The following is a 24279-nucleotide window of genomic DNA, read 5'->3' on the forward strand; positions in this document are numbered from 1 at the left end:
AGAATTATTCAAGCTCCAGTTTTATTCATCCTTTAGCTGTTTTGTTTAAAATTTTCACATAACTCAATCTTACTAGCACTTTTATTTTTTAGCAGTAAATTGACTGACACCATATCAGCCACCTACCAGCTATCGAAAATTACAAGCTCTTTTTCTACTGACGTGGACCACCTTTTAACTGGCCTTGATATGAACATCTCAGGTTACAGCAAATCCACAAGGCACATCTTCATTAGATCCCAAAATGTGCACTAAAGCTGCATTTAGAATTACAGAAACAAAATGCAGCCACTTCAGAAATGGAAGCTACATTGCCACGGTAGGAATCACGATACAGACAATGCTGAAAGAGAAAAAGAAGCTGCTAGGGTTAAATTAAAAGTTCAGTCCAAATGCTTAGAAGTGTGAATGCAGCTGTCTGTCAGACAAAGAGCATAATTTCCAATACTGTCAGTCATTTACCATAGAAAACTACAAAGTTGCGTTTTGAACTGGTCAGAACCCAGGAGACTTCACATGAAATGAAAAATGCAATGAAGAAATGCCAAGGAGGCAGTGAACTGTTTAAAGATCTTTCTGGGTTGTTTTTTAAAAAAAAAAAAAGAAAAGACAGATTGAGAGACATCTTTTAAGCTAAAAAAAAGAGAAAGGTTAGAAAATAAATACAATTTTAAATAATTTCTTGTGTGAAAACATTCCAAGTGGCCTTGAGCACATAATACTCTCCTAAGTACTGTGAAATAGTGCCCACCAGTCAAAGCACTTTCCCAAGTTTTATTGCAATTCCTTAAATTTTATAGAGGCAGTTAAAAGGGATGTGAAGCAAAGAAGGTATTCTCTTAGCCTTTTATGATGGGCCTCACAAATTGCTTTATTCTAAGGAAACAGCTATACCTATTTCCTACTGTATACAATAATGGTGCTTAGGAAATAGTTACTTTGGTAAAATCAGTTGTAAACCAGGATTCTTTTACTTTATATCTGAATTGGTCTCCAAAGATATTGCCAGCACTAAATCCCCAGCATTTCTTGACCATGTAGAAAATTAGTAATGGGTAGGTGTATCATGCTTCTTTACCTCTAGAATTACTACAAAAGATTTAGCAGGACTGAGAAATAAAAATGAATTCTAAGGGGAAAAAAAAAATCTATTTAATCCAGAAATATATTCAGAGATATAGCTCAGGTTTTGGAGGAATGACTTAAGATTTAGTCTTTCTTTTATATTTAGCTAGTCATTAGAGAGAAAAATGTTTCTGAAATATCTTTACAGAACGTAAATCAAAGCAGAGGTGAACAGCAAAACCAAACAAAAGGAGAAAGTGTTTGCTATTCAGATCTGTATCTCTGTGAGGAAGAGGCACTCATTATTCCAGGATGCGTGTGTCAGATGAATGTTAATCTGCCTTGTTAAGATACCTGGCCAGGTTCTCTTACAGGTGACCCAAATAATACGATTCTAATTTGCAGACACAGCACCATGCACAGGCATTCAGGCAAGGATTTCTAGAAGGTCAAACAAAGAAGATGCCACCTTCTGCTGAACCTCGGCAAGAAGTGGATGCCTAACTCATCTAGGTACCTTGGCACATCCAGTCTGGGACACAGGCAGCCCTGAATGCTGATGTTTCACTTGTATATGACAACAAAATATTTGAAAGGGCATGTTTGAAAAAAATGTTAGCCTTTCAGAGTTTTGCCATTATTTCTTCTACAATCATTCAACAGCTATCTATATTTCTAATTAGCTACAAAAAAAGCATCAGTCCTCATGAAGGGTTTTTTGGGGTTTTTTTTAGAAAATGAAGCTTTTTATCTAGATAGGGCTTTTCATTTCAGAAACAGAGTACATTTATCAGTTGTAGCAGTGATATTGATTCTAGGACACAAGAATGGAAAGAACAGCTGTATCATGCTGGATCTCTGCCACAGCATCAACTCTGCCACTGGCCAGTACCACTCTGCCTAGAACAGAGTGTAAGAAAATAAACATTTAACCACAATACTGTTCCAGCTTCCTGCAGTTTATTGAGGCAGAGGTAAGAACTTTCTGTTAAGCAGCCATTCTTGGATTTTCTTCCATTGATCTGTCAACTGCTCCATAAAACCTTAACATTTTTCAGCATCTTGTGTTGATAACTTTCTTGACTGAATTACACATTACACAGAAGTGCTTCTTTCTGCTGTGAAACTAACACCTAATTTCATTTGAAGTCTTCTGTGGTTTACACTGGAAATGACAATGAACTCTACTCACCTTCTTTATGTCAGGCTTTAAAGACTTCTAGGTTGTTGTCCCTTAGTCAACTTTTCTCCAGACTAAACAGTGTTAGCATACTTAACTTCATATTATGGATATTTTTCAATATCTTTGTTATTCATCTCTCTAACTTTTTAAGCTATTTTATATTTTATTTTAGATGGAGGAACCAGAACTGTTGAAAGCATTCAAGATCCAAGCCTAATGTGGATTTATATAGTGGTATAATAACATTTCCTCAAAATTTTAAAGACGGCTTGCTTTCATCATATAAAAATATAGAGATAAAGCATCAGAGCTTAGAATTCAGTATCTGTAAGTGGATTTAGACAATATTTTTAAATATTCTTGCTGTCCTAAGGGCAATCTTATTTTCACATATATCCAAGAGAACCTACAAATCACTACGATCCAATAACTGAGACTGAACTGCAGTACTTCTTGTTTTATTCATAAGGTTGAATCACGGCCCTTCAGCTAACACCCATATGGTAGTTGCTACTAATTCTGTCAAATTATTAAGTGATGAGATAACACAATGATAAGCTGATTAGAAGAACCCAGATAAAACCAGGCAGAAGACTGCAATAACTCAACTTGTTCTTTACCTGCCCGGTGCTGAGGTCAAACAGGGGACTGCATGAACAACTGCTTCTACTGTCGAGAAAAGAGAGTCAATCGAGTTGATCCAAGATTACAAAGTCCACCAATCAATTTCCCTTGCAATGCCCTGTATCAGAGAGGTGGCAAAAAAAATATGTTAAATTTTCAATTTAGTTCTTTCAGATATTTGCATAATGGGAAAAAACGTTATATGACTGTGATAGCTGTGCTCTGTAGCAGCTCCTGGCTAACAGCAGTGGGTAATGCTCCATGCTGAGGTGCTTTGGCTGTGAAATTCCCCATGACAACCTGATGAAAGTTGTTTTATCTGCTGTATCAAGTCTGGTGGCAGAAAACTACATCTTCCTCTTTGAATGTTGTAAAAGTGTTATTAGGTTGAATGGGATATTCTATTTCGCAAGCAAAAGATGTGCAAGTTAGGTGATATACTGAATCAAAGTGCAGCTTCTCTTCCCTGCATCTCTTCCTAACAGCAAACCATCTGCTGAAATGTGTGTTGACAGGTCCCTGCAGACTGAAATAGGGACAAGAGAAAGTTGTTCCCTCCTCTTCAACATCATCCTTTAGTTATCAATCCCTCAGCAAACCACAGCAGAAATAATCAAAGGACTTAAGGCTTTATACTGGAAAGAGAAGGCAAGAGTTGCACTAACATAGACATACCAATGGTGTTCACATATTTATAACACAACTAAACTGAGGTTGTCAACTGGTCTGCAAGACGTAATATCAGACCATGGTATTCCAGGTTGCAAGGTCAGCCAACAAATATCATGGAAACCTCTTCAACATCGCAGAAAATCAAAGGGAAAATTAACCAGCATTTTTCAGCTACTGTGAGCTGTACAAAATTGTTTTATATAGGGACGTACATCATTCCTTCTTGTAAAGAATATCTATGGTGCCAATTTCCTACCAACACCATACATACAAACTGAGACAAGAAGCAAATACCTGGAACTAGATATATATTACTTGGCTGAGTAGACTAAATGCAATAAAACTGAACTGAATCCCAAAAGTATTTTAGTTATTGTGTATACCACCTTTAACCACTTCTCGGTCTTTCTTCCAATAATTTAATAGAAGTTTAAAGATTTATAGGTCTTAAAAGAAAAAAAAAAGTTAAAATTAAGCCTAGCACTACAAGAATGTTTTCTAGAGAAGGGAATGTCAGAATATATTTCAGGATGTTCCTACTCAAATGTCTAACAAATAAGGATTTATTTTTGGATGAAGCACTGCACTGGAACTGAGGATGCTTACATTCAATCAGCATCTGCCATCGGCTTCTTGCATGACCTGAGGCTAGTCAGTAAATTACTCTTTTATTCAATTCTTGCCAGTGAGGACAATAATAGTAAAATTTTCCCACTTGTGCTTATTTAGGAAGCCATTTGAGGTACAGACACTTTCCAACCTCATGTATATAAAGCACCTATTGCAAAAGAACTCTGATCATTTGTGCTGCTGTAATAGGAGTAATTGTACATATTATTTCCTCCGGGTATTACCCTGTTCTTTGAAAGTAAACTTTTGGATCTACAGGAGGGCTATGTAGTCACCAGTAGAGGCAAGGTAAAACTGTGTATAAAAAAAGATGCCCTGAAGTAATATGAGTATGTTCATGGTCTATAGGTCTTGGCAAAATATTCCAGTTCATTTAAGCACAGAATTAGCCTTGACTAACAGTCAACTTGTGTTATCAAATACCATCTATTTAATTAAGTTATTCTGTAAATTACTTGTAAGAAGAACCTTTGTGGCTAAGGTACAAGATGTGGCAACTGCAGAGAAAGACTCTTAGAATCGTGATTATGGTATGAAGGCACCACAATTACATGGTGTTTTTTATAAAATTGCTAAGCACTAAGAACAGAAAGCAAGGCCTAAAAATTTACCCTCTGGTTAAATTGGAGTTCTTGCCCTGTAGTATTTGTCCTGTTCCAAAGTATAGTCAACCAATGCTTTTTTTTTAATTTGATCCAAAACGAAATTTAAGAAAATGTTATTCTGAATGGTAACTATTACAAAATATACTCTTGAGAGTCAACACAACAAAGCAGCAAAATTGTTCTAGAAAATGACCTATCACTGCCTTCTCTATATAGAAAATGAAATAAATGAGGTAAAGTGTCTTAGGTAAAAACAGGGAAATAAAGAAAAAATGGATTCTTAAAATATATCAGCATGATTTTACATATGACTCAGCTGCCTTTAACTTCCACCCCCCCATGAAGGTCCCCCTTTCAAATCTCTGAAAAGTCAGATGGTCAAGTAGTTTAAAATCCTGTCATCTATATTTAGAGTGCTCAGAAAATTGCCAGTATAGACTTTCTCTTGTTATCAGCACAAACAAGTATGGCTCTGGATGTTTCTGCAATGTTGGTCAAAACTAAAAGAAAAAAAAAGAAAGGTGAAGTAAGAAGAAAAAAAAAACATGAAAAATTATTTTTCCAACTATATACAATATGGCATGATTTATTAATATCATTGACAGTTTGCAAGAGTTTCTTGACCATTTTTACTTTGATTGCTAAAGAAAAACAAATCACAGAGTTTTGGCTAACACAAAGGACTGACATAAAAAGCACTTCATGGGATGTTTGTCAAGTATAAGATATATTATTGACAACTGACCTTTGTAGTTATATTTTAGTGATCTTTTAGATCTGCTCATTCATTTCAGAGTCCTAGAAAACCCTATCCATAGAAAATATTTTCCTTGTGAATTTGTTCCATTGCTTCAGTGGCTTTTCAACTTCTGTTTGTGATTGACTTTTTTATCAGAATTTATATAAGCTACAAATTGGATGTAAAAAGTGTGAGATTGCACCATATTTTCTGAAACTATTCCTTAAATAACCCTTCATTGGGATATTCTATGTGATGTGAGTTTGTGATACTATTTTAGATTGTAAGTTGTGAAGTGATATTTAGCATTCAAGTACTGCTTCTATATCCTACAAAGGGCAATGTTTGGAATATGAACAAAATTATGGTCTGTCACTACAAAATGACATTGTGTTATCAAGTAATATCTGGCAAGATAAAGCAGTTGGATGGGGATCTAAACACTTTTGATATTCATCCAAAGTGAAGAAAATCATATCTGTTCTGACTGGTTGCAAATTGTTTTGAGCAATTTATCAGACTATCAGTGTCAAAGTTAGCGTTGTGAAGTACAGATTGAGACAGTGATTTTGGTCTAGAAGACAAACTTAATTCCAATATTAAGAAAATATAATATTAACACACATTGTTGTAATTTAGACAGCTGTCAAATTAGTTGTGCCATGAAATGAGCTTTGAAAGACATTAATGTGTGAAGATACTTTGTTAATTACATCAGTGGTAGATGATGCACCAAGTATGCCCAGCAATGAAAGCATTCTTAATGGAAAGCTGTAACATGTAAGCTAATGCTGTTTGTTTCATCTGAGTGGCCCTCTCATTCACTGGAAATAGTTGACATATATAATCAAAATTTGCCATCAAAAAAGTTGCTTGAGTTGTTACTTATCCAGCTCATCACAGATCTTTTTTAGGATGTAAAACTGTGGTATTTTATAAATTTATATTTATACAAAAAAGTAGAGCAATACTCTACAGGCAAACCAGATGCTGGTACAAATGGTGACCTGATAAGCAACAGAAAAGAAGAACTGACCCCAAAGGATTAACTATATTAACCTTAAAAAATACCAGTTTTTACACTTTCCCCAAGACAGTATATAGTCATAGCTATATACAAACTGAAATAGGTTTAAATCAGAAGATATAATGTTACATGCTTGGTAGAAAAAATGAATTGGGGCTCATGGGATGATGATAACCACAGGTTATTTCACATCTCCCACATAATTATGTTTCCTAGCAGCTCCTTTTGCCATATCCTGAGTTTTTACTGGTGCTGTTGAATTAAGTTCTCTGCTTTCCTCTCTCCAGTTGTGCTCACCATCCTTTGTCACCTCCTAAAACACAGTCCCATTCCACAAGTAGTTGAAACTTTATCATTTTCAACCTGTTTTAGGTTGCTTTGCCTGCCTGTATCATGGTTCTCACTACACCAGCCTTTAAAATTTCTTTCTATTTAATGCACTTCTGTGTAGCTTCAGGATTTTTTTCACCTTTGTCATTCACTACGAACCCACAATCTCTGGGTCGCTTTTCTTAATAGTTCTCCATACTCATGTCCAGAATGTTAAATCCTTTCCACCATGCCAAACAGCACCATTTTGTTCTTCCTAATCCCATGGCAAATATACCTTCTACTGCTGTTGTCTACCCGTCTCATCTGCTCTTTTGTCTCTTCACTACTTACAGTAATAGTCACACGTGGAAGACAAGAAAACTAAAATAATAACTCAAAATGAACAGGATATGTTCATTCACCTGCACCATTTATTATGTTTATATTCCATCTCTTTGGTCCCACGCCTTAAAGTTGTTTTTTTATTACCCCTTTCTGTTCTGCTACACAAAGATCAACTAGAATTCCTCTATCACCACTGGCAGCTCACTTTTCACATACTAATTCACACTTCAAACTCACTGAAGCAAGGACTGTCCTTTTTAAATATGTTTTGAAGGCCTTTTGGGCTTAATTCCTCTGTCCCATGTCCTGATTCCATACCCTGTCTAACCACACACAGCCCTCCTCTTTTACCTGTGAGAAGCCGCAGCACTCAATTTTTACCACTAGCTCTCTCTTCCTTCTCAGAAGCACTGAGAACATAAGGTTTGTTTAGTCCATATGCAAAGGTGAAAGAGGATGTCTAGAATCAGGTTCAGTAGAAAAGACTCTAAAACTGAAAGATCAAAAGGAAGGGGAAGGCTTCTCATTTAAAATTGATGGATTCTTCCAAAGCACTGTAGGTCTCAGTTAGAACCACATAAGGGTTTTTAATTGACAAAGACCTAAAGAGCCGGGGAAAAAAATCCCTTCCATTCAAGAGAAATTGAAGAATCCAAAGGTGCTTTCTTATTTGCATTTTTATCTACCCAATACAATGGAGGCCAAGCATTACTGCATACAACAGTTGCAGTATTAGAATTATATAACATGAACTATTATCATGCACCACTAAGCCATTTCTGATCCAAAGATTCAAAAATTATGTACAGAGTCACACACACACTCGTGCCTAAAGATGGGCAGATCTGTGAAGTTAGATCGGTCTACTGGAATCAGTTGTTTAATTCAAGGCTCACTTGAATGAATTTCTGGCCAACTTAAATATGCAAATTTACATCAGATTTAGAGACTGGGTTCAACTCTTATCACTAATGAACAATGAGATGATGTGAAATAGAGTAAAAATCATCCTGCACTGAATGAGGTGTTCTCATTCTTGTGTTTTCCCCTTCACATTTGCACAGGAAACAGTTCACAAATTAACAGCTATAGATATAATGATAAAAACATACAAAGGGAAAACAATTAGAATATGCTGGCACACAGGGAAATGCATTGCATTCAATGTCTCCTATTTTTCAATTGTACTTTTAAGTTTGACATCTTATAATACCCACCCGTGCATTCTTTATCTCATAAATGGAGTGAGAGTCAGTTCTTCTATGTTTGAATCAATTTCTTAGAAATTATTTTGAAGCATAAATTAGAACATACTTTTTCTTCAGACTAGCTGAAAATGTCTCTTAATCTTTATTAAAATGAAACAGTACTAAATAAAAGTTTACTCAACCTGGAAGAAAACTGAGTTTTATCAGACCTGATGATCGTATGAGATCTATAACGTTTACTTGTCCTAATCTCAATTTCTGATCTATAAAGTATTGTCTTCATGAATTCTTGTTGATTGCTATCAATGCTTTTTTCAGAAGAGTTTATTTTCAGCATGCCTTTAAGGGCAGCGCTCACGCACACCACAAGGACATTGAGCACTCTGAAATCCTCAACTGCTTTTTTCTTTCTAGGCCAGTCCTGCAGTGATGTTCTCCAGAAAAGCTGAAGAGTGGCTTAAAAGTGAGAACATTTTTCTCTGTTGTTCAGGCTTTGATTTTTGTCTGCTCAGTAGAATCACTAATATGCCTTGTTTCACATATGTTTTGAGGAGCCAAACATCAGAGTTCAGATTCCAAGCACAGAAGATTAACCCAGACCATTTCTATTGAACTCTTTCTGTAGGCACCACGCACAGAAGCACAGCAGGATATTTTGTTCTCAACAGTTTCCAGAGCCTGTTTATAGACATATGTCTGTATATGCAATTCAAATATCTAGTGCTTTCAGATGCTTTAGTAACCTCTCATTTCATGGGGGATTATCCTTTTCCTTTTTCCCCAGAATGAAAAAAGGCCCCAACATAATATTTTTGTAATGGGTTGACCCTGGTTGGGTGCCAGACATCCACCACAGCTGCTCTATCACTCCCCTCTGCAACTGGACAGGGGAGAGAAAATATAACAGAAAGCTCATAAGAACAGGGAGAGATCGGGAGCTCACTCACCCAATACCATCACAGGCAAAATAGACTTGAATTGGGGATATTAACTGAATTTATTACCAACAATGTCAGAGCAGGTTAATGAGAAGTAATCTTAAAAACGCCTTCTTAAATCTTAAAACGCCTTCCCCCTACCCCTCCCTCCTTCCCAGCTCTACCTGCTCCTCTGCAGTGGCACAGGAAGACAGGGAACGGTTCCTGCCGTTGCTCAGGAGCAGGAGTCCTTCCCCTGCTCCACTGTGGGGTCCCTCCCATGGGAGACAGTCCTTCACAAACTTCTCCAACAGGAGTCCATCCCACATGCAACAGTTGTCCATGAACTGCTCCAACACGGCTCACTTTTCCACATGGTGCTATAGTCCTTCAAGAACAGCCTGCTCCAACATGAGTTACCCACAGGGTCACAAGTCCTAGCAGGAAAACCTGCTCCAGAGTGGGCTCCTCTCTCCACACATCTGCAGGTCCTTGCTAGAAGCCTGCTCCAGCATGGGTTTCTGACGTGTTCACAGCTCTCTCTTGGCCATCCACCTGCTCCAGCGTGGGTCTCCTCCACGGGCTGTGGGTGGATCTCTGCATCCCCATTGTCCGCCATGGGCTGCAGGGCCACAGCCTTCTTCACCATGGTCTGCACCACGGGCTTCAGGCGAACCTCAGCTCCGGTGCCTGGAGCACCTCCTCCCCCTCCTTCACTGACCTTGGTGTCTGCAGACTTGTTCCTCTCACATATTCTCACTCCACTCTTCTCTGTCTGCAATTACTTCTGCACAATAACTTTTTTCCCTTCCCAAATTTGTTATCACAGAGGTGTTAACACAATTCCTGGGCTTGGCCTTGGCCAGCAGCAGGTCCATCGTGGAGTCACCTGGCATTGCCTCTGGCGGACATGGGGGAAGCTTCTGGCAGCTTCTCACAGAAGCCACTCCTGTAGCCCCGCCCACTACCAAAACCTGGCCTTGCAAACACAACATACTTTTATAAGGAGATATATAGATATAGATTAGATATAGATAGATATACGTAAGTATAACAACCTACTGCAAGAGGATAGCAGGGTCTTACACGAGAATTTAGTTGAATTAACCTTCAGCTTTGTACCACATCTCTCTAATTGTCCTGAGTGCCACACAAAGGGATGCCAAGGAACAACTGATGAACCATCACCAGACCTAGAGGATCTGGTAATGCATGTTTTTTCTGTAGAGGGTGCAGGAGTGACTTCATTTATTGAATTGGAGAAGATCTATAGAGCATCACCTCAAAATAGAACAGGAAATTAATTTTTTTTTTCATCTTCTGCCCGCTATTTGGCCTGATATTCAACATTGGACTTTACCCAAAACTTTAAAATAGGCAGCTACTTTTAGCAGCAAAGTAAGTTCAGATCACTAGGTGCAGAGTAGATTATAGACTAGCAATCCCAGATCAAAAGGAAGAAACCAATAAAATAACTTATTACTCTGTACTATTTTCCAATTTAAATCTACAAGCCAATACAGCTAATTTATTATAGCATACAGAGTTGCAACAGATGAGGCAAAATGCCATCAACTACAGACTTTGTTGACAGACTCATAGCTAGGAAAATAAGAAAAATAACATCTGAGAAGCAGCAGAAAAATCAAGCAGTGGGGATTGGATTTCTTTGTCATAGGAGAGATGCTGAAGAAAAGTGTCATGGGAGAAACAGGAGATTACAAACCACGTACTCTACATAACAAAGTCCCTTTTTTCCCCTGGAGTAAGGATGCCAGTCAAAGCTCATTCACCAATGACATATGGTAAGTCAACTTCATGACTTTATTTCTTCTGTCAATAGAGGTAATACAGGCAAGAAACAGAAATCTACAGATAAATATACCAGGATATCTCCTCTGAGCAAAATCATCAGAAGGAGATGTAGATGTATTATCAAAATATGAAACGAGAGGAATCACTATCAGTTTCCAAAACCTTCCTTCTATCTCCCATACCTGCTGCAAGGATCTGGGGCCGGAAGATGTTTGTTGAATTTAGTGGAACAGAAGAACTCTAGTGTCATTGTCAACTCTTCCCTGGCCCCTCCAGTCCTTCTCTCTATTGTATGGGCAACCCTTTGCAATCCTGCTATCTTCTTCAGTACAGCCAACCTCCTGCCAAGAGACCTCCAGGGACAAGGCCATGACCTCTGTCTGAATGCGATAAAGAACAGGAAAAGTTTTATCCTGTAGTCTGAGATAGTTCATCCAGGGTAAAAGTCCATTGCTCTCCCTGATAATAAGGCATTAGCTCTCTCCCAGTGCCTCAGACTGAACCATCTTGTTTCCTCTGAAAAAACCCCTCACTTTAGGTGTTCACTTTAGGAGCTACTTTGCCTATATAATACTGAAAAGTCCACATACATTTGGCTTCATCCATGTCATCTCATCATATTAAGGACATACAACACAAATTCTTTTTGCCACATTACAAACTGAGAATTGCTATGGAGTGCAATGCTTATTATGCAGCCCTTATACTGTTTCATGAGATCTGAACTGAGGGAAAAAAGATCAGGATGTATCTTAGAATTCAGAAGAGACCAAGTGTTCAGCAGAATGGGCTAATTCTGAGAGGAGCATACTCAAGGTATTTTGTACTATATGCTAGAGCTTCTAAAATGCTGATGAAACACAGGTCAGTGCTTCACACATTTTTGGAAGAGACTTGGCATGTATACGTGATTCTCTGAAAGGCCAAGACAGACTGTGCTGTCTCAGCCACTGCCTGTTCCTACCAAAGCCTCTCATAATGCTCACATAACTCACAACTTACCAGTACTCCACATAGCATCTGATTGTAACATAAACAGGATTTAGGAAGCAGAAAGACCAGCTGAATGATCCTCATTGTTATACATCTCTGCAAGGTCAGGCAAGCACAGTGTGACCTACAGACATTCACTTTGTGCCAGCTGTTCTCTTATTCCAGGAAAATAATGTTGCTTTAATCTTATTTGCAAGAGTCTGATAAAAGAGAACCATTTATCATTCACTTTAAATAAATAAATCTCATTTAAAAATCATTGTGATGCAGCTTATATGTGATCTATATTGTTAACTTATCACTGCAAAAGCTGACAGGCCTAAAATTAGGTCGTCCAGATGCATATGGATATGGGGAAGAAAGATTGAACACCACACTGTCCCCCTGCTTCACTCTGCTCTACAGTGGTGAATATTGAAGTCAGAAACAAGCAGAGCAGAGAGCAGGACACTTGCGTATTTCAGTCCTTTCCTTGTGTTTCAGGACCCTCTTGAAACACAGGGAAAAGATGCTGTGGAAAACAAGAGATCACAGAAGAGGTCAGTAGTGTATTTGAGTGTGAGTGTTGGTGGTGATAATGAGTTGTCTGCCCAAGAAGCTAAAATGTCACCCATGTTACAGCCTTGTTTCATTTGTGTATACGGCTCACACACTTTTTAGGAGCTATATGATAAAAATTGTTTGGTTTTAAAGTGTCACAAGAGTTTTAAGACAGTTTACATATTGGACATGTAAGGATGCCAGTCAAAGCTCATTCATCAATGACATATAGTAAGTCAGTGGTATGATTTTAGGTTTCTTATGTAAACAGAGGTAATATAGGTAAAAAACAGAAAACTACAGACACATACACCATACATATACCACAGTATATTTCCTCTATTCAGCTTTACAACATGTTGCTGTGTGTAGAAGGACCTCAGGACCACAAAATCTATAGACTGCTAAACACAAGAGTTCAGAATACAGAAAAGCATGAATTTCCTAATAACCAGACACTCCACTGACAGGTCACATCCCATTTTCAGGCTTGGTAGAAATAATACAATAAAATATGAACTGTGGTCTGCCAGAGACCTTTCCTGAGAAAACAATGGTAAGGATTAAAATTATTTGTGTTCCTAGTGACTTGTGTTCTATGTTGTCTGATCCTTCCTCTTTTTATCTTGCATGCACACACAAGCACAGGGTAGCTGAAGCTGGCATGTGTGTGTAAATACATTACACCACCAAGTGTACAGGCACTCTCTGTGTAAAGGAAAGGAGACAAACCAGGATGCCAGGACGTCAAAATGTCCATACAAGTATTATTTATTCCTGTTTTGACCACTATGCTTAAGACTGCAAATAATCTTGTATACAGAAACATCTAAGAAATAGAATAACCAGAAAAAAAAAAAAGGAAAAAAAAAGAAAAATAAAAAAAGAACCCACAAAACCATGGAGGATCTGAGGAATCCAAGAACAGTAGTCTGTGCAGTGTTTCAAACCAAATGCAAAGACAATCAATGCTTCATGAAAGGCCTCTCTGTCTTTGTGTCTCTCTCTCTACTGAGGAAACGAATGGAGGGTGCTTAACACTGTACTTTTCTGTCTATAAGATGGGAATTCTGCACAGTGAAAAGTTACCAGAGAAAACAAGTGTTGAAAAGGAGGTCTATAATGTAAGAAGCCTTGAGGAGATGAAGAGGGAGCTCTGGGAAGGAGATAAGAGGAACATTCTTTTGTAGCAGGAATGCTGGTCTAGCTCCAAGAAGGTCTGGGGTTAAAGAAGAACTAAACTGGGAAGATTCAGCTGCTTGGGAGGCCAGTCACAAGCCACAAGAAAGCAATTCTGGGCTATCCCAGAGGGACTGATCCAACAGCTGAAAGAATGTTTCAGAGTAGTAAGAAAATTGAGGTGTAGAAACATATCCAGGATTTATTTATTTTCTAGTTCTTTTTTTTTCCCTATGCAATTGAGAGTAGTGTCACTTCTGAAAGGTATATACATAGCATTTAGCTCAGCTTCCCTGAGGAGTTATACTGTAGCCCAAGGTACACATGTAGTTGAAATTTTGAGAAAGGGTGCTAAACATACACAAATGTTTGAAGATGTTATGGCCAGTTTTAGGCCCTAGGAGGGCATCAGAGGCATAAGAGAAAAAACAGCACTACAGTCCATTTGTACACACAGAAATTTCTAGCAGCTGAGCTCAATGACATAGGGTCCAGGACAGCAGTCTGATGAGTGTCAGTACTGCAAAGACTTGATTAGATCCCTGACAGATCATTAGGCATGTCTTTTCAAAGTAAGCACGCTCTGGATTACACAACTACACAGTTAACCCAGACTCAGAAATACTCTTAATTAACTTTCAAGAACATTGCATGCGCTTGAACCATTTAACAATCACTCCTGTTCAACTTTTGACATGAATGTTTTCTGTAAGTGTTGTGAGAATATTACGAACAAAATAAAATTATGCAAATGTGTCTCTGCGTCTTTCTATCTGGTGCTTTCTGTGTGCAATCTATGTGCTGTTCATTTCCACTATACAGTGGAAACGATACCGTTTCATTATTTTGGTAAATATTACTGCTCCTGCTATCCTTGCAAGTCATTTTGATCTTCAATAAATATCTGCTCTGCCTTGTACAACACTGTATTCTAAAAATCTAGGGTACCAAGGCAACCCATGGTAACCTTTCACTCCAGCCGCTCTAATTTTACATACAAATACAGCATGCAATACAGATATACTCTCAGTTCCATTTTCTTAGGTGTTTAGTCTTGCTCTGGTGCCAGTGACAACTTAGTTTTTGACTGAGATCACACCAAATAAAATGCTTGTCAGTAAAAGCAAGGCTTTTCTGAGTGCGTGCAGCACAATGGGTACAAATTCTCAGCACAGTAGTCACTCAGTTTTAATTGCCTTTGCAGACACTCTGCACAAAGCAGAAGATAGCCTTCTCCATCTCACATAAGCCAGCTCATATTAGATGCACTGTTAGTGCATACTGAAGTGCTCTCACGGAGACAGCAAGGCATACCTATCCCGCTTTATACTCACAGCCTTCACACTAACTTCTCATATAGATAATCTCTAAAAGACACTAGGTACAGACTAGGGATAAAAGAAATAAAATAACAGGTTATTCACAATCTAGACAAGAACAGGTCCATAGAGTACAGCTAGAGAGATCTACTGTACAATCCTTATTAATCTACTTACGACAAGTTAGGAATAACTGTTAGCAAATCTCTAGACAAACCCTGAACAAAAAAAATTTTTAAAAATGCAGGACACGGTCTTGTTTACTGCCCACATACATCATCTAGGAAAAAAATTCTATTGATTCAAGGAATAAGCAAAAAAGAGCAATATGTCTTCCTTTGGCTTTAACACAGGGTTAATGTTACTAATTTTCTTATTACCTTCGCCATTTGAGTCCAAGTTCAAAAACAGCACTTCTGAGACAAGGTCAAAATCATGCTGCACGTTATTGTTAAGGAAACAGCGTACAGGGTCGGGACTTGTGTCTTGTTGAGATTTTACTTTCTCATTGCAAGGTCCCTATTACCACAGCTTCTGATAGCATAATGCTTCATAAAGAAATTACTTGAATGACTGCACACTGAAATCAATATTTCTCTCACCACTGATAGAAATAGTTGAAATAGATTTCATAGAATTAAATTGATTGGAGGGAATGTGGAGCAGTAAGGACTAGAAAGAAAGCAAAAATTTTATGAAGCGCCAAAATCTTGGCATGTGCAAGAAAGATCATTAACTATTCCACACTGCATAAAAAGAAGTTCATATTAATCAAGAACTGAGGTCACAAATGCAACAAGAGGTAGAACAAGAAGTTCTCAAGCATCCCAACCTACTGGGCAGGCTGTGAAGACATAGTAACAAATATTTTTACTGTTATTTGTCTTTACTTTTAATTAGTCACTTTTTACTGTTATCATCCAAAATTAGTTGAATCTGTTAGAAAATACAAGTTTAAAGTTTAAGAACCTGATAGATTAGAAGCATAAGAGAAAAAAAAATCTTTTTCAGGAAATCTTTCTTAAGTGATCTTTTAATGATGTATTAAATTTCTGTATACTGCTGAAAACTGGCAATCAGGCAATTTTAGATATGAACAGATAAAAGTGGAATTGTCACGATGCCAAGCAGCACTGACACTGAGAACACAAATATCAGCATGACAATCTTTATAGTTCTGTTATTCTTGTTAATATTCCACTCAGTCTTTCTGGTCTGTTGCACCCAGGCATGCAGGTCAGTTTTACATGATCATGTGTAAAATGAGGAAGAATAGTTATAAATCAAAACCATAATAATTTACAAGTGTTTGGCTGAAAGGCAGAAGTGTTTTTCTTCTTCTGATCAAGACCACTTAAATGAGCTCCAGATTTTTCTATGCTCCAAATATAAACTCATCTGCTCCCAGTTCTTAGTTTTAATAAATTATACTCTAGGAGAAAACAAGCATCCACGTGAAAGAAAAAATCTGAAGTGATGAACTAGAGCTCCTAAGACAGAAATTTGCTTTCAGTTTTTGCAGACATGCTCATGCAGCCCAAAGCAAGGCTGTACATGAATATGTGAGTTATTTTTGTTTAGATATATCAGCAAGACTAAGCAGCTCTTGGCAAGTTTACACCCCAAGGTTACTATATTGCTTCCAGTAACCCTAGTAAGTTGTGATCCTGTAGACATATCCTTGTGATATCCTTAATGAATTCTTTACAGTATTGGACCATTCTATGACTCAAATAATATTCAGGCTGCCATGTCTCAGGCCTGTACTACACTACTTCACTTGTTCTGGAAGTCAGAAACTGAAATGTGCAGTAGTCCTCTTATTGTAAAGGGGCAAGGTTTCCTTTGATAAATAAGAGTCTTTTCTACGGCTGGGATTACCTAATTAGGTGCCAGAGGGTTCACATCACCACACAGCAAGGGAAAGACCTAGATATTGGTGGGGACAAGGCAGCACTCAGGCAGGACACAGCAGTGACACAAAAAGATCACCAGAGAGGCAGAGAGGCAAGATGTTACAGAGAGGCAATTGTTACAGAGAGGCAAAAATTAAATAAAATCCAGATGCCGCTTAGCAACATCTTCAGGAAACATTGAAAGCACAACCAGTTCAAACCTGCCACAAAATTGGGTGGGAGAAAGAAGTTACATGTAAGAATAACCAATAAGATTGGAATAATTTGGACTCTCAGCCTGTACTCTTTTCCCTGTGCTTAAGTCTTTAAGTGAGGACATCCCTTGAAAACAAATGCCTCTCCCCTAAGGCAGGGATCTTCCCATATGACTAATAAGATTGAAAAGAAATAGGATAAAATGCAAGCGATCCAAAATTTATGATGCTGGGAAAGCAAACTCTCTTTTTTTCTTCTTTTGCTTTGTCTTTTTCTTGTTTCTTTTCTTCTAACTCACGTGGTTTACAGAATGATCTGTGACTAAGGAACCTAATGTAATTAGGGAACTGAATAACATAGTAGTAAATGTATCTTAAATGGGGTTGAATGCAGAATAATGGAAGCAACAGGATGAATTCCTTGCATGCTCCAATGGCTTGTGCCCATAACCATTTACAAAAAGAATTAGACATCTTTCTGAAAAGCACAATGTCCAATGGCAGTATAAAAACCACAAATAATTTTCAGCCTTCATTAAGGAACAGACAACAAGCAATCTGGAAGATATCAAAGTGCCATTATATGAAATCAACGGCACAATCACATTTCAGTTCTGGTCATCCAATTCCACCAAAACCAAAGCACAAATAGTACAGGAAAAGGAAAGGCAATAAAAACAATTTGAGACACAGAAATATTTTTGTATTGGAACAGATTGAAAACAAAGAAAAGAAATATTATAATTCTTGTTTGGAAAGCAAGAAAACACCTGGGAATATGACAGATCTATGAAATGAGTAATGTATAGAGAAAGGCAACAACTGGATCCTAGGTAATAAGGAAACAAAGAACAAAAGAGATTTTTCAAACCAATAAAACATATGAAATTCAGTTCCACAAAATACTAATGAAATGAAAATTTTATTAGGATTAAAAAGAAGCTACCTAAAATAAACACATTTCAGTAACGTGAGCCTGGTTGCTTTCAGATATTGTTGTGTGTAGGGATATAACTGCAAATCTTTCCATAAAAGATTAGATTCTAATCATTCTCTAAAAGATGTGGTATTAGCTACTGCTGGTCTCAGAAAATGCAGCTCTAGATGGATATTTAGACTGGGCAATTAGAGCAACCCGGGTGTTATTTGTGAAACTAAATAGCATAATGTGTCCACTAACAAATTAGTCAAAAACACTTTGGAAATTAACCATTTACTTCAGAAAAAAAAAAAAAGTTAAATGAAAAAGATAACATACCAGTGAGTTATTTCTCAAAAAAGGAAATAAACCAAAACAAACAATCCCCCACAAACACAAAAAAAACCAAACAAAAACACAACAACCAAAAAATCCAAACTAACAAACACCAAAAAAAGTATGAGAAGCATGATTCGTATCAATGAAGGTCTTGTTGTTTTGAATTACTTAGCACAAATAACTTTTGCCAATGTGTTCAAGACCTACAAAGGATGAAAACTTCTGAAAAATATTATTTATAATAACTTCTGTAACTTCAGTGCTTTAGCTAATTCTTACAATGGCTAATCATTTCTCATGCCTCCCCAGCCAAGGTTAGCAGTTGATCTCACCTGTAATTGAGCTACTACTTCAGATAGTGAAGCACACTCTGAAGGTATTCAACTTTTTATGAAAGATCAGAACAAGGTTTATTGATTCCAGGTTTTTCTCCCCCCTTCGGCTCATGGTAGAAAATTTCATACAGCATAATTGAAATAAAAGAGATATTAAACCCTAAAAGTCAAGGTACATATAATTAAAAAGTAATCACTGTTCACTTCAGCTGTGTTCTAGGACATTGTCTTATAAGTCTCAAAAGCCACATCATTTTAAACTACTCATTTCTGTCTGCTCTTTATTTACAAATTACTGGCATTATTGAAGTTCGTTTGCTTTGATTATTCCACGGACACCACTTAATAGAGAAATTTGAGCTTCCCAAGCTCATTTGACAGAGGTTCACAGATCACACTCAAACCAAGATCTCTGAGATAAAATGCACTTATTTATCCACTAAAGCCATCTACTGGAAAATCAATATCTCAGATGTAATGAGTGGTAAGACAAGTAAATTAGAGTACAGATTACTCTGTCAATTGGAACACATAACTTTCCTCTGTAATTAAGTATTTCATATGTGATGCACTGCATTTGGCACTGGTTGCTTTGTCTAATTACTGTACATTTCATTTTAAATGAACAAGAAATTTCCTAAAATACCTTGGCTTCCATTTCCAAAGGTGCACGAGCCAAAAGAGAGGCTCTAGAGTAGCGAGAAAAATTTCCTGCCCTAGCAGGAGCTGGCACTGGAAATAAAATGTTCTGTATAATTAATGTGCCTGTCCTTTTTCACTTCAGCCCTGCTACTGATATGAAAACAGTTACTTTTAGAATAGCTCTAATCATCACTTATCCAAAGCACAGGAACAGTGTGAATACAGGAGGCAACATGAAAAATTACAGCTGAAATCCATAATTCAAGGAAATATTTCTATTTAAAAGTACAGCCAGAAGAATACACAAATCCTCCATATTATTCTTAAAACGTCCATTGACAAAGAGCATGCAGACCCTGTCTCAGTTGGCAGGTGGTTGAGGCATCTAAAACCTGTTACACCTTTACTGACACAGGACTATATAGTGAGTTCAGGACATACACAGCAAAGTTCAACTTTGGAAGAGGAAGATCTTGGGGTGGGATGTGATCCCGGACAAACAGAATTCTGAACACTTGAGAGCCTATACCATAGTTAGAGTTTCCACACTGTCAAAGATAAAGGAAGAGTTTGGAGTTTGTCCATGCTACAACACTAGCGTGAAGGACCAGCAATAACCTGAGTCTGAGAGTTCTTCTGTTGTGCAAACCTCTGTTCTCAGGATGGAGATAACAGAAAGGATAGGGTATCTGCATCCCAAGAGTATGCCTGCAGACTTGTGAATATGAGTAGTGCCTGGACTCCTAGATTCAAGAGTCTGAAAGTTTTCAACTACCTCTAATCAAATTTAAACACAAAAGACTGATAAATACTATATTGGCATTTTAACAGATCTGAGACTTACATCTGTTTTTAAAGAAAGGGCTAGGGCACTTCAGATGCATAGTATTGGAAGATTATATACCAGAAGGACAAACTGGAAATACCATATCACCTTGTACACACTGATATATATATTTTTATAAAAGATATATTATTCTGCAGTTTTCAGGTACTGCATGTAGAAAAGTTTTGCTCACTCTAAGAATAAAAAGAACTGTGATGTCTGTAGTTCTAAAGAACATCATGGACGGAGATAAAAAGTTCACTTTTTTGTGTTGTTCATTTATTCTTCAGCTCTTTCCTTCTCACTGTTGCATCTGATCCACTATCCAGAGAAATCAAAGGAAGATTTTTCTGATCCGTGCTCCTCTGTTGGTGTCAGATACAATCAAAGACTAGGAGTTCATTGCATTACAAAGCGTTGAGATTTAGTAACAGATCAGATCAAATTGGTTAAGGGAAACTACCACAGATCAACATCTAAAGTGCATTGACTTTTTCTTGAGTAAAACCTGGCCCGTTGTCAAGGAGGAAAACTTTTCATATTTTGATACTCACTTTGTCCTTTCAAAGTCACATTAAAAAAACCACAGATGCATGAGAAAATAGTTAGTTGCTTAGACTTTCTCTTAAGTGGGAATTATCATTATTTTATTTAACATGCACTGCAGAGAAGGTATTTTATTGCCAAGGAAACAAAAATTAGGGTAGACCAAAGCCCTTCTGTATCATCAGTAACAGAGAAGAGAATTTATATAAGTATGAGCTAGGGAGTCTGTCTCTGTCTACATTGGGATCAGACCAACAAAAAGTGAAAAAAACACACTTCTTAGAGTGAAACTGCAGGAGACAAAGGTTCTGCCACTCTCACAAAAAAGCCAGGGAGCTGGGCACACAAAGTGATCTCTCCACCTGAGCAGCCACCAGCTCAAAGTCTAGACACATAACAGAGAAGAGCTTCAAAACTTTCCCAGTCATTCAGCACTCAGCAGGACTTAAGGTACAACTCACCTGCTAACCTTACATAGCAGAAAATCAGATTACATAAGGAGGATCATACTACCTTTAGAGTACTCTGATCCTAGAACAATAAGAATTCAGGTGATTCAACCTGCCTGCCCATCATGCTACTTCCATCCAGTTTGCTGCTAAAATTAGCTGCCTTTGTCACTCTGCTTGCAGGCATCCACAGTATAAACATTGAAAATATGGAAGATGTATAGCCTGAAATGTTTCTGGTTTTCACATAAAACTTCATAAAAATCTATTCACTTTATTCCTAGCAGTCATGTAGACACTTTTCACTGAGCAATAATCATAGGATCTAATCTTAGTGTCAGGTTCAACCATGCCCTCAAACCCTGAAGAAGGCACAGCTGAAGCCATTTACGTTTTCATGCAAAGGAACTAGGCATGGAAGAGTATTCAGGAAAAGTAATCTAAGTTCACTTTTTAATATGATTAGTTAAATTGCATTTGCTGGCAAGTGGATGCTTTGACTCAGAATGAAAGTGACCTTAACTTGGTTTAGTTTAATTTGCTTTGGAAGAAGATCAGGAATTAATCTGATTTAACTAATCCACCTTAAGTCCATTAATTACTTCAGATTCTTGAGTTTTCCAGTGCAGACAAAACCACTTTCATCTTATCAGAATGTGAGCTTGCAGATCTAGAACAATTTAAGGAGCATATTCCAGATACAGGTTAGCATCTCCATAGCTAAACCTCATTAAATAGTTTTGTGATCTTAACACAATTCCATTGCAAAACAAGAGATTAGTCACCTACAGTGGTCTACAGAGCAGGTCATGTGTGCACTAAATACAATAGACTCGTTTCAGGCAGGCTCACCAGATACTCTGTTGCTCAAGAGGCTTTTAGCTGATAACGATTGGAGGTTTTATGGGTCAAATTGTTTTATCAGCTGAACTGGTATATTGAAAATACTGAAAATGCATCTTGAAAGAAAGAAAATACAGAACTTTTCTCTTTGACTTTGCAGTAGCATTGGTCTTCTTTCCCAGTTTTTAAGAATTTCTCCTAGAGCAGTTGATATGCAACCAGGATAGACGCTCCGAGGCAGAAAGTTTCAGGTGGCCCTAGGGCACCAATTCATCACACAGTGCTGGTATGAACCTTGCTCAGTATTTTCAAAGGTTTTCCATCTATCACCTAAAGGGAGGTCAAACATATTGATTACTTTGCAGCTCTTCAGAGGATGGAAATTACCATCAGATTAGGGGAAATCTGAACTAGTGACACAAATGCAAATGGTAATTCACTCAAGGAAAGACAAGCTGAAGTCAAGCCTGCTGCAGTTATTCATTGAGGTTTCGTGACACTTGTCAGCCACATATCACAAATTTACTGCAGGGAACAAGTAGACAACAGCCCTACTCTTGCCAACCCAGCCCAATAAAATGCTTCAGGGAGAACTCGTCTCCACACTTCTCGTGGTCCCAACTCTCTCAGGGAAAGGCTTCTACTCTCCCTGCCTTACACCTACACTAACCTCAGCAGGCAGGACTGAGTGCAGCTGGGGCTAAGCCACTTTCCTTTCAGAGGACCTGTTTAACCTGGGTATGGAACAGAAGTCTGGGGCAGGATATGCTAAATCCATGCTAATGCTCCTTCTGGCCTCCAGGAAAAGGGGTTGGGAGGTGCAGATTCCAGCACAAAACTCAGAAAAACACAAGAATATAGTAAAGACACCGAAACAGCTTTACTCTTAGCAGAAAAACTGTCTCAAACCTGTTCATAGTATGTTGGTCTCAGCTTGCATTCCTCTGCCTACCATGTCATGAAGCCAATGAGCTGATGCCCAAAACACAACTAATGACACATTTCACAGCTGAGTGGGGTATATGACCCACTCAGTCACTGAATGAACAGTATCTGTCCTACCTGAACATTACCACATACTCTCCAGACAGTTAAAAACATCACTAGCCACTAGTTGTGGCAGGCAGAATGGGAGAAATCCTCTAATCCCACCATGAAGCCCGACAGATGCTGGTTAGCTGAAAATGCATGACACTTTCTTTCACTTCAGAGTCTGCCTGAGTCCCCTCTGAAGCAACAGAACTGAGGCAAGTGATCTACATTTTAACTAACACTTTTTGACTAAATCCAGTTCCCACAGTAATGAAACCATCATGAACTAGTGGCAACCAATGAAAATAAACTCACTTATGAGTTTGACTAGATTCATCTAGGAAGTTAACACTAGAAGGTTGTAACAGGTCTGGAAAATAAGTAGTTTCGTATGGTTAGCCTTCTCCAAGATTGTTAAATTTCTACAACAGCAAAGCAGGTAAAATGCTAAATTTAGCACTAAACAGACTTTCTATTTTAAGGCATATTTATGACAATAAAAACTACTGTCTTACACACACACACATGCAAGTGTTATGGCTGGAGTTTCTTTATTGATTTAGAAAAAGATACATTTTCTGCTAACCAGACATTAAAGGAACCAAATAAGAATCTCACACACCCTGTAAACAAAATATATAGACCATAAAAGCCAAACACCATGATGAATATAGAAATAAAATCTTGTGTCATAATCATATTATTACCTGAGTATCAGTCACAGCAGTATGCTACTTTGGACTGGGATAGAGTTAATTTTCTTCACAGTAGCTAATATGGGGCTATGGTTTGGATTTGTCCTGAAAACTGTGTTGATACGACAGGGATGTTTTTGCTGCCTCTGCTGAGAAGTGCTCACACAGAGTGAGCCTTTTCTTCTCACACTACCCCACCAGTGAGTAGGCTGGGGGTGCACAGGGAGCTGGGAGGGATCACAGCCAGGACAGCTGGTGATACAGCCAACTGACCAACGGGACATTCCATATCATATGGCATCATGCTCAGCATGCAAAGCCGGGGTAAGAAGGAGGAAGGGGAGAACATTCAAAGTGATGGTGTTTGTCT

General features: G+C 37.9%; 1 long non-coding RNA gene across 1 annotated transcript; it reads right to left on the minus strand.

The window, feature by feature from the left end:
- Positions 1-12511: 12511 nt before the first annotated feature.
- LOC108498798 lies at positions 12512-24022 on the minus strand. Its single transcript, XR_001875313.1, has 3 exons — positions 23950-24022; positions 18361-18367; positions 12512-12522 (listed from the first exon to the last, which is right to left on the minus strand). It is a non-coding gene; the product is annotated as an uncharacterized LOC108498798 (long non-coding RNA).
- Between the last annotated feature and the right edge of the window lie 257 nt (positions 24023-24279).

The sequence above is a fragment of the Lepidothrix coronata genome, unplaced genomic scaffold, assembly GCF_001604755.1.
Source record: "Lepidothrix coronata isolate B3197 unplaced genomic scaffold, Lepidothrix_coronata-1.0 Scaffold64, whole genome shotgun sequence".
Lineage (NCBI taxonomy): Eukaryota > Metazoa > Chordata > Aves > Passeriformes > Pipridae > Lepidothrix > Lepidothrix coronata.